This window comes from Onychostoma macrolepis, chromosome 09, assembly GCF_012432095.1.
Source record: "Onychostoma macrolepis isolate SWU-2019 chromosome 09, ASM1243209v1, whole genome shotgun sequence".
NCBI lineage: Eukaryota > Metazoa > Chordata > Actinopteri > Cypriniformes > Cyprinidae > Onychostoma > Onychostoma macrolepis.
Window position 1 is genome coordinate 19,165,522 of NC_081163.1, and position 12,413 is coordinate 19,177,934.

A 12,413-nucleotide genomic window follows, 5' to 3' on the forward strand; every position below is an offset into this window, starting at 1 on the left:
TGTTGTACTTTGATTTGCATTATATCACTCTTGTCCCGCTGGAGGTATTTTGGACCTAAGAGTGTGTTACAATCATGGTAGATTTCCAAAAGAAAATGTAATGGTATATAATGGGCTATGATTTTTTTTCCTCAAGTGCACATAAATATAATTCTCTTGGTTTGTCATATAAACAAGGTTGTGCACCATGCAGAATTACACTGAAATGCGGTTTAAATTCCAAATAAAATGCTTGTTTTAATTGGATTTGTATTGAGGTAAAAACAGGTTGCAGAATTACAATTCAAATTTGAATAAAAGGAAGTAGAATTAAAATGAATACAAATTCTAGACAGACAAACTATAAAACTTCAAAAACTACAAAACTGTATTACCTATTATAAACTAAATGTTATACTTCATTTTATAAGTTAATTCAGATAATTCAAAATTGTGTATTTTAATTTAATGATGGCTTACGCTGAATTTATTTTATGATAGATAGATAGAGCTCTCATTCCAATTCAACTTCCTGTGGGAAGTTCAATTGGCCAGTTCAGTTCAAGTTCATAATTTCTGATTATTGCACAACCCTGCATGTTAAATAAAATAAACAGGATGTGACATCTGCAACAGTCATATGTTTCCCCTATCAGTTTCTTCTGGTTTCAAGTCAAACCACTAGCCGCAAACTAGCAGCCATTTTGGCTCCAGCAGCCCTACGCTCATCATTTTAGGTGGAAAATATAACCCAAAGTATGCAGGGGTCAACCAGAAACATGTTAATAGTCACTTAGCATCCAGCCAACCTCATTCACACAGATGCACAGACGACTTTAACAGCTTGCCAATATTTAAAGAAATTGTCGTTGTGGTTCAGCTAGTTTCTTGTTGTTCACCACACACTCACTTTCATACTGTATTTTGCCCTCTCTCTGTTTTCCTTTATTCTCACAGGTGGAGAGAGAGAGAGAGACATAATGGGGGCACTAAACAGAAAGTGCTCAAGATACCTAACCTTGCAACGAGCGTTTTGTCAAATCTGACAAACAGAAACTCCCAAGACAACTCTTTTAGCTTCCATTTACAGCGGCATGAATCGCTCTCAAATGTTCTGCCATGTTGTGATAGAGGGTGGTAAGGGATTGTGGATAACAATTTAGGCTGGAGACATGAAAGCTGTCGGTTTGGAGCCCACAAAGGGCAATTCATCACCAATGAGCTTTTGACCAAGACAATTTATGCTGTGATATCTTGGTTTATCTGGTCACAGGTTTTTATACCTGTGAACAATTGGTGTTTGAAATTTGTTGACGAATCTGTTGAAAGGTCCTTGATTTCAGGCATACAGAAAATGTTTAGGAAATCTTCTGCAGAGGTATAAACTTTTTTAATAATAATAATAAAAAAAAAAAAGTGGGTTTTCATGATTCCTAAATTGATTCCACAAGCTCACCATTTGATTTGGATTTCAGTTTGATTTCATTCTGATTTATTGTGTCGTATTTGTGTCCATTTCAAAAGGGATAGTTCACCCAAAAATGAAAATTCTGTCATCAATTACTCACCATCATGTCGTTCCAAGCCCATAAGACTTTCATTCATATTGCATTGTGATAGTCTCCTGAATGGCGGTGGAGACTGACAAAGAAGAGAATAACTGTTGAATAAAGTTGATATTTTTGTTTTCTTTGTGCACAAAAAGTATTCCTGTAGCTGCATAAAATCAAGATTAAACCACTAATGTCACATGGACTATTTTTAACAATGTCCTTCGTACCTTTCTGGGCCTTGAATATGATAGTTGCGTTGTTGTCTATGCAGGGTCAGAAAGCTCCCCGAATTCATCAAAAATATCTTAATTTGTGTTCCGAAGATGAACACAGGTCTTGCGGGTTTGGAACGACATGAGGGTGAGTAATTAATGACGGAATGTTCATTTTTGGTTGAACTACCCCTTTAATGCTGCAAATTATACAGGAAACAGTTTAATTGTGTACAAAATTATACAGATTTAAAATTAACAACAGGGCTAAAACTATTAAATTCAATGGCTATTTATTTACTGAATTGCTATCTATATGCAATTAATTTGCTATTTGTTTACTGAAATTCATTGAATCATTCATCACAAGGACCAGTTCAAAAGAGTCAATTGTTTGTGAACTGAACCACATGTTGATACTTCACTAAAAATTACTAGGTTAAAAGACTCATTTGTTTGTGAATCAGACTGCACAGATTGCACTGTATATGTTTGACTAAAAAGAACTGGATCATAAGAGTCAGTTGTTTATGAATCTGACTACTGGCTGCTCTATATGTTATTGTGTGCCGCCTGAAAGATGTGTTTTATTGCCATTTATTTTGCATCACACAGGCTGACTATCTTCTCACATTCTATCTGAACCTCCAACTCGAGTAAAATACGACTTGCTTTGTTTTGGGGTTGAAGATTCGAGAGTGGGGAAACACTGGCATTGAGGTAAAGAAGAAAATCAATATCAAGATAATTCAAATGAAGATTGTATATTTTTACCCAGCCCAAATGTTAATAATAAATGTAAACAGCAGGGTTGTCCTTGTATTAAATGTAATGGAGGTTGCAAAATGCCTCTTCTTCCTCTTCAATCAGTTCACTAAATGTTGTACACATAATGCAACGGTATTAAGAAGTTCCTTTGTAAACATTAAAATGCTATCAGAACGATAACTACACCATCTTACAATAAGTGCTAATTACGCACAATAAACAGGAAATGAATTGGAAAAATGAGCTTTTTAATGAAGGTCTGTTTTGAACTAATAACTATCTGACTCCACCTGAGGCGGGGTGGGGGAGCGTTATGACAAACTTACCGAGGCATTGTTGTATTTCATAATTGCAGCATAATTAGTATGCAATTGTGTTTTTTTCCCCCTCTGTGGTCTGTGGATAATAGATATTATTTGAAGCATATTGCTGTATCATAGGGTGTAATTTATTTTTAATTACAATACAGTGATTACATGTCAGACAAAATCACATTGTTGATTCATGGCAGGAGTTGATTTACGTGAGGAGAACCACACTGACAGCAACCTGCCGACACATATACAGATGCACACGTTCAGACACGTACACTTGCTCAACACATGTATGAAATGTACATGAGATTGATTTTGTAAGTACAGGCCTGTCTGTAGATTTCTGTATGTTAATCTAGACCTTTTGACATTTTTTAGGTCAACCGGTTTTCACTGAGGGATTTAAACACGTTAAACACACTCACAGATGTTAAAGTCATCATGGCAGTGCACGACTGTAAGCTTGAGAAATCCCCCATCATGCACCTCTCTACTGCACCTTCTCATTTCCTGGAAACACTATCCCATCTGCCTCTCAAAACCGCAAAGCAGAGGATCATGGGAAAATAAAGGACCACTGAAAACAAACTGAGTGAGCTGATTCGTCTTAAATTACTTGATTTCTTGTTCTTCCATGTGAATGCCAAAATCAGATGTTCTGTAAATGTGTAGGTATTGCTGTTGACAGCCTCTTCCCGGCTTGTTTTTCAAACCATCACTTATAAGGTCATGGCTTCTCATGGTGATATGAGAAACTGCCCACTTTAATTTTGTCATTTATACTGACAAATGCTTCCAGCTTCTTTCCAGCAGTGCACAATTCCTTTCTGTTTGTCCTTCATTGTGTCCCTTAGATAAATATGTTCCACCCCTCATTGTCATCAGGCTTGCCCACACTGAACACTTTTGCCAAAATCTCTATATTCCACAATGCTAACCATGCCAACATGTTTGTCTGTGCGAAACCTGTGTATAAATGTCTTCCAGTAATAAACCATTAAATTATTATTATTTTTAAGTTTGCATTTTTTTCTAAATTTAAGATCAAATTTAGCATAGCTGAAAGCAAAAATAAAATCAATCAATCAATCATGTAAGGACATTTGTAGAGAATTATCAGTGAACGAGCCCCATTGTCTTTTTGCTCTCTACTGACACGACACAGTGCAGGTATTTTTGGGTTGAACTTGTAATCAGAATTTAAAGCAATAATCTGGTTCCAGGCTCGTGTTTTAAATTTGTCATCTGTCTTCTGCTGCTTTCTTTCAATGACTCCTCTGTTGACTAACCGGGACTACACAGGCTGACCAAATCCGGCCTGGATTCCCAAGTCCTGCTGCGATGTAAATCAGGTTTTTTTTTTTTTTTGTGCCTGTCATGGATACGGGATAAGCTCGGCCCGCAGCTGCACAAGTTTTACAGACTGCCCCGGTACACTCTTTATCTGTTCTCCCAGAGGTTACACACTCCCTCTTTTTCTTGTTCAGCTCACATTCGCTCTAGCTAGCATGAGCTCTCTTGCCATATGATTCATGCTAGCTGCTATCTGGATAATCTCTCCCTCTCCTGCTCCCCTCTTACCTCCCTCCACTCCTCTTTTCCTCCCTAGTCTGTGGAGTATCTCTTTGACAGAATCTGATATAAACAGCCTTTGATTAAGCTCTGTGAGACCAAAAACAGTAAGTAGACGTGGCCCGGGGACGGAAAAGTCCAAATGTTTGACTTTACAGTCAAAACACACAGTATGTAGGGTTAATTGTGTGACGTTGGCTGATTGTGTGATTTCGTTTATGCTAAGTTTTCCAGTGTAAACTAACAGTGTAGCAGAAGGTCTGAACTGCGAGCTTGCTCCATGTTCTGGATGGTCGAGGTGCATCTAGCGGGGGATTTGCAATGTTTTTGTTTCAAGCTAGCTTGACGCTGTGCAACAACTGTCACCTGTCAACAACATCTGCGGTGAACAGCTTGCCTTCACCGGATGATTGAGTTTGGCCATACCTGCTGCCTCTGTCTCAAACTGTCGCATCTCAAATCTGTTCACTCTTCATCAGTTTTAAGGTTTTTGTGAACCTTTTTAGCATCTTGGAGTTGTTGAGCACAACCTGAGTGATTTGGATGTGGATCAGCATCAGTGGTAATGCTTTACAAGAAGATATTTAGATTACTTATAAAAGTGATCACTGAAGTGACGTTAAGTTTATGAGTTGACAATGTATAATACTTCAGTTTCTTAAATTTCAAATTTAATCAATAGGTATTATGAACTAACAATAAAAACAGTTTTTTCAATACAGTATTTGTTAATCTAGGTTTATATATATATACAGTATATATATATATATATATATATATATATATATATATATATATATATATATACAGTATACATATACATACTATTATTGTTCATTCAGGTTCTTTCATAATGTTTAATGTTAAAATGTTTTTGAATATGTCGAAATTAACATTAAGACTAATACATTCTGTGAAATCATTGTTAATTGTTCAAATAACAATGTTCTGGATTGCGCCTTGTGAAAGTATTCATAGCCATTGATTTTTTCCACGTTTTGTTATGTTGCTGCCTTATGTTAAACTGCTTTATATTACTTCCCCCACATCAATCTACACTCCATACACCAAACAGGTTTTTAACATCTTTGCAAATTTATTAAAAATAAAAAAAACTTAAATGATTCCATTGCATAAGGACTCATACCCTTATCTGGGACCGATGAAATTGAGCTCAGAAGCATTTATATTGCTTGTAGATGTTACTACACTTCGAGTGAAGTTAACCTGTGGCAAATTGAATTGAATGGATATGATTTGGAAATTCACACATGTCTTGATAAAAGGTTTAACAGCTGATAATGCGTATCAGTGCAAATACTAAGCCCTGAGGTCAAAATAACTACCTGTAGAGCTCAGAAACACGTCTGTATCAAGCCACACATCTGGGGAAAAAATTCTGCAGCATTGAAGGTTCACAAAAGCATGTAGTCTCTGTTACCCTTAATGGAAGAAGTTCGAAACAACCAGGACTTTTTCTAGAGCTGGCCTCCTGGACAAACAGCAATTGATGGAGAAGGGCTTTGATTAGTGAGGTGACCAAGAACCTGACAGTCACTCTAGTTGAGCTAGAGCTATGATCATATGTGTAGATAGGAAAAAACTACAGAAAGACAGATATCTGCAACACTCCACCAATCCAGTCTCTGTGGAGGTGTGGCCAAACTAAATCCTCTCCTCAGAGAAGACACATGAAAACACTCTTGGAATTTGCAAAAAAAAAAAAAAAAGCACCTAAAGACCCTCAGACTGTGAGAAACTAGATTATCTGGTCTGATGAAAATCAATTCCAAACATCATGTTTGAAGGAAACCAGGCACTGCTCATCACCTGCAGAGTACCAGCCCGAAAGTAAAGTGTGGTGGTAGTAGCCTCATGCTCATTGATCATATACATACATATATATATATATGATTATAGTAAGTGCAGTAATATTAGGATAACAATTAATTCCTGATGGAAAAGCTGATTTTTTTTACAGCTATTACTTCAGTCTTTAGTGTCACATGATCCTTCAGAAACCATTCTAATTTGGTGCTCAAGAAATATTTCAAATGATTATTATTGACAAATAAATGCCTTAAAAGTATTGTTCATTATTCAAGTAACATTTCCTAACTATGTTCTGGATATGAAAAACCTGAAGATTTTTGATTGTTTATTATGTTATATGATTTTATTATGATAATATATGTGAGAGATAATGTAGAGTCAGCCAGTCATTATCACAAAATAAACATGACAGGATAATCAGAACCCGACGCGTATCATCAACCAAGTTTTGTATCATCCCAAATGGGTTTATTTTGCGATAATGACTGGCATTATCTGGCTTGCAAAGCTATTTACCAAATAAATAAATGGGCATGGAATATTGATTTGAGCTGAAATTATGTGTTATGTGAGAAGAGAACATTGGCTGAGTGGATTGGTTACCAGGGACAACAGTCAAATATACAGTTTTGCGGTGGTTATGCAAAAATATGAATGCAGCGATGGACCAATCGGAGCCAAGTATTCCAGAAAGCTGTCACAAATAATTTGATTGCACTTTCAGCTACCAGTACGAGAGTAATACCCTCAGCTTTATATAACACTTTCACTTTTTTTTCAAATCTGTTCCACAGAAACCCTCAAATTCAGCATATAAAATCCCCAAAATTCCGTCTGGGCCTGCCCATCAGCATTGAAACATCTTGCCATGAAAGAAAGCTCTGTTTTTAAGTGGTGCACAAATTGAAAATAGAAGATGAATACAAAACGGGCGGCTGAGCCAAGCGATCAGGGATCAGTGCTGGTCTGTAACTTGTCTGACACTCTATGTGTGACTGGGTAATCCCTCAGAGTAATGAGGATTGTCTGTAAGTTTGTGTGTGTTGTAGCATTCACCTCCAGTGCTCAGCAGGGCTATTAAACCATCACATCCATCTCTGTAATGAGTATGTTTGGGTTAATACCCATTAAACGGATTATCTGTGTGTGTGTGTGCATGTCTGTATAAGGAACATTACAAAAGATCAAGGGCAAGGTGTAAGAAGTTTGTGTCGGAGTGACAACAGATGGAGATGGTACAGATAGAGCGAGCGGAGAGGAAGTAGCGAAGCGTAATATCAACTATGCTTATGCTACAACTATGCTGTGTGTTTTGTGCAATTTCAGATTTAACTGAGAATGGCTTTAAGTTTCAGTTCAATTCCTGGATTTATATGCAAAGTGATATAGACTAAATGATTCAGAATTTAAATCGTATTACATTTTTAATCTCCCTCCCTTTGATTCAACGAAATGCATGTATTTTAGTAATACATTTTCCTTGAATTACCCATACACACCATATACACGACATTACCATTTAAAAGCAACTTTTAAGTCAACTTATTTTAATTATATTGATATTCAGAATAAATGTATTATATATTAAAACAAAATAGAATACATTCTAATGTGCACACAGACACTGCTGTGTATATACTACTGTTTAAAATTTTGAAGTGTGATTTCTTTTTTTTATATTGTTTTGGAAGAAGTCTCTTATGCTGACAAAGGCTGCATTTGTTTGATCAAAATACAGTAAAACGAGTAACTGTGAAATATTATTACAATTTAAAATAACAAGTTTCTATTTATGTTTTGAAATATAATTTAATGATAGAAAATCTGAATTTTCAGCAGCAATTACTCCAGTTTTCAGTGTCACACGATCTTTCAGAAATAATTCTAATATGTTGATTTGGGGCTCAGGAAACATTTGTCATAACTGCAGTGTTGAGAGAAATAATTCGGTCACACTTTATTTTAAGGCCCAATTCCTCACTATTAACAAACTATTAACTACAACTTTAGCTTCAATAAACTCACAATTTAGTGCTTATTAAAAGTGTAACCAATAATTCATATGTTTTTTTTTTTTTTTTTTTGTATTTTAGTTTTTCCATTTAATTGAGGAATGATAATTTCCCAGAATGTTCTCATTTCCCAGAATGCTCTAATTACTCAAACTCTTCTGTGACTGGCCTGAATGGCACTTTTTAAAAATAAAGGTTCCGAAAAGGGTGTTTTTGCGATGCCATAAAAGAACCATTTTTGGTTCCCAAAAGAATCTTGCAGCGAACAGTTCCTAAAAGAACAATTATGAAGGACATTTTAAAACTATAAAGAACCTTTTCTGCATTTGAAAGGTTTCATAGATGCTCAAGGTTCTTCAGCATTGATGCCAATATATATATATATATATATTTTTTTTTTTCCCTTCTGTCATTACAATTCAACATTCTGTGGGGCGTCACTCACTCTAAAATGAAAAGGAATCAAATGTTACATTTTAATGCTGCCCAACTGGTTTGCGTATTTCAAATACGTCTCATAGATGCTGCGCTACAAGTTCACACAATGTAAAACTAATCCCTATGTACTGTAACATTTAGTTAAGAAAGTTCTGCTTTCTCGCACACTTGCTAAACCAAGCTCTCCCGTTTTCTCTTGTCATACCCAACCATCTCTGAAGTGACTGACAGTTGCCCTTTGCCCCATTGTGTCTGTACAGACTTTGGTCTGATTAGCCTTGGATCTGTAACTCTGCGATCCATTCTGACAGTGTGTATCTGTCTGGCTCTTTTGTCAGAATTGCCCTTTTCAGCGTCTACACTTGATTCAAGTGACTCAAAGGCTCGCTTCAGTGCTTGAGATTCACTCTTTAGTGCTCTTGACTGGGACTCTCAATTCACAACTTTGACTCCTCGAGTTTTGACGCCTTGGGGCTTCACCACCGCACAGTATGAGATCTAGTACCCCATGTTTAATGCAAACAGGACGCTCATGTAACCCTGGCATACCGTTTCTGAAAGCAAGTATTCTCTGCACTAAAAACACATCTGGAATCATTCCTCACCCTCACGGTTGTGTTAAAAATATTAAACAGCGTCAAGTCACGGGCCTTCGTCATGACATAGCCACAACTTTGACTCCCTTATTCCATACACTCCTTGATGTCTCCCTCCACATGCATAACAACGTATCATGTTATCACATTACCTCGGAAACCCGCCGGCGGTGGGAACACAGTGAGGCTCGTAAGCAAAACTCTAGTTTTATGAGCTGACAAAAGGCTGAACGGATAGTTCGTCCCTGCAGCGAGGTGCGCACACAGCAGCAGCTCAGAGGAACTGACGTGAAGGGATATTTATGTTCTGTACTGCTGGGCGTTCGTGGATTACAGAGAGAGGGGAAGTTGGGGTCTGACGATGTCAAAATTTGTTCTGCGTTCTCTTCCCCCGCTCTGTCATTCCTTCTCACTAAAACAAAATTGACATGAGCGCATGCTTTAGAAAGCTTCCATTCAGTACAACATCCACACACACACAAACACTAACATTTTGAAGTACTGTTAAAAAGATGAATGGGAGGCTTCCAAAGTATATATTTATGTGCACCACCCCATAGAGAAAAACATGAGGGGAAAGAGACTTTGTGCTGCTTCTTGTTTAAATACACTTGTGTTTTGTGTGTGTGTTGTTTGAGACCTATGACACAAAGACCTATGCACAAATAAAACACTGTTTACAAGCAAAAACAGTCCAAAATGGTTCTGAATTATTTTGATGAGAGAACAATAGAGGATGTTTTTTTGTTTTTTTTTGCTGGATGAAGCGTTATTGTGGATTTTGGCCAGAAGCAATGTATGGAGTCAATTTAATGCCGCATATATATGCAAAAGAAAATAAAGTTTTGCAAAGAAAAATAAAGAATTGCAAAAAGAAAATAAGTTTTGCAAATAAAAATAAAGAATTGCAAAATAGATAAATAAAACAGAGCAAAAGCAATGATTTTGCAATACATATTTTCCATGGCCATATCTACTAATTTATTTGCAATGCAACTTTTATTTTGCGTTTCAGTCAAGTTTGAGCTTGCGATACCGTTTTCCCTTTGCGCTTCACGTTTCTGCGCGTCTCACTTTGTGGCGCTGTTTTGACATGGGGGTGGAGTCAGGGGAAGGGGGCGTGTCCAACAGGCCTGGGCATGCCTCCCTGGAAGTGACGTCATCGGCCCGAGACGCAGATCACAGCTGATCCAGGCACCATCATTGAGAAGAGGCATGCGGGTGGATCGTTTCCTTTTATTCACTAGCTTTAAAACATGCATGTTTTCATTTTATTAACAAATGTATATGTGTATTAGGAGCGTTTGCTCAAGTTAAAGAAGTTGTTAATATGAACATCTGCTGTTTATTTCTCTCAATGTGTGCACACTTTTATAGCATTAAAATGTGTATTGTTTCATCTGGTTAACTAAATGTGCATTAATAGTGCTTGTTTAAAATCTCTTAACCTGTGCACAGCGCTCTTTGTTTACATTAGTTCAGAGTTACTGCTAGTTTTAATGTAAAATAATGCAATTAACTTCACAAACTATACATCATTAAAAGGTCTAAGACTCAAGCTTCATATCCATCTCGACTTCGTTTTCATTTACATAACTCCTGGCATAAATTAAGAAATGACTGGCACTGGAAGTTTAAAAAAAAATGAAGCTTGAGTCTTTTTGGTTTAAATTTCTGGTGGCCACGAGATATTAATGGGTAAACAAACCAGCGTGACCATAGCAACCTGGGATTATCAGAGATGTATTTATTAATATGTTATTTTTAATTAAGAAATTATAAAAAAAAAAAAAAAAAACATTATTAAATTATTATATTAACACCACCACGGGGTAATTTTACCCATGGCTGTTTTTCAAATAGGCTACATAATATATTTTCAATTAAAAATATCCAAGTCTTACAGTCATTGACTTTTACTAAAATTGTGTTATTTACAATCCCCTGTTTATTGTAAAAAAAAAATTGTTTAGATAAAACCAGAACAAAAATGGGGCATTTATACCTATAAGCGCCATCAGGACAAATTTATGCATAATTCCTGTCATCAAGTTCAAATGAAGATGTTTTAGATGTTTATTCCTCTACTCATAAATGTTCAAACTTTGGATTAAATATTAATTTGTGTTTGCAATTTTTTATCGTTTATGGTTCGCTACTGTGTTGCTTATTTATTCCTGAAAAAAAATCTGAATTATGATGTAATGAATAAAACAATTTTTTATGATCACCCCAAGTTTATTGGTGTTGTTCTCTTATTCAAATGATAAATTATATAACTAAACAAATTAATTAATTAGGTGAAACTGTGCACTTGAATTTGTCATTGTACATCCTTTGCAATGTGGTGAATTAGTATTGCTTATAATAGTCTATTTAGGGTGTTTTAGTCATTTAAATAACATGGGTTATCTTGAAACATTTTATTAGCTATAATATTACAACACCCAAATATGTATTTATTTCCTCGTAATTCTCATTGTCATTGCAGGCTGGTTTATATTCATCATTAAGAAAAGTGATTAGTGTAACCTGCTTAAAAATAGCTGTGAACTTAAAACAACAGGACAAAAACATAGCTGATGACTAAAAATAATAATTTTATGACTCTAGACATTGTGAAGACAGTGGCATAATACAGTGACATACTACGTTTTTAGCCACATCAAAACAGTAGTCATGGCATGGGTAAATTTGACCCGCTGGCGCTTTTAGGTATACAGCGACCTCTGGTGGTTGAAGTGTTAACCATAGGCTACGTACTGGACTGTATTGCACGCGATGTAGACAACATTCGAATTAAGTTTATTATGAATAAATGTTACATAAAGTATAATAAAATAGGTCGACAAGAAACCATTTTTATCCATCCCACAAGTCTTGTAAGTCCATGTATTTTATTAGTATTGGTAATATTTTTATATTCGTTTTTATGTATTTGATTTATTTTCCCTTCATTTCGATCTCTTAACGTTCAGGGCTGTATAATAATATTAATAATAATTAATATTAATAATAATTATATTAATAATAATAATAATAATAGCCTAATATACACATATATTACATAAAAAGACACGATCAACGGACTGTGGGATGGATAAATATATTTGATCAATCTCTGATAATCCCAGGT

General features: G+C 35.8%; 1 long non-coding RNA gene across 4 annotated transcripts in view; it reads left to right on the forward strand.

The window, feature by feature from the left end:
- Window positions 1–12,413, forward strand: part of LOC131547484 (uncharacterized) — a 100,206-nt gene that overhangs the window by 34,385 nt on the left and 53,408 nt on the right. For 2 of the 4 annotated variants that reach the window (XR_009272950.1, XR_009272952.1), the window contains 2 exons: window positions 2,360–2,464; window positions 3,205–3,810. This is a non-coding gene — a long non-coding RNA (uncharacterized LOC131547484). Of the gene's footprint in view, window positions 1–936; window positions 1,893–2,359; window positions 2,465–3,204; window positions 3,811–12,413 lie in introns of those variants that run through there. The other 2 variants (XR_009272951.1, XR_009272953.1) reach the window with 2 other exon arrangements.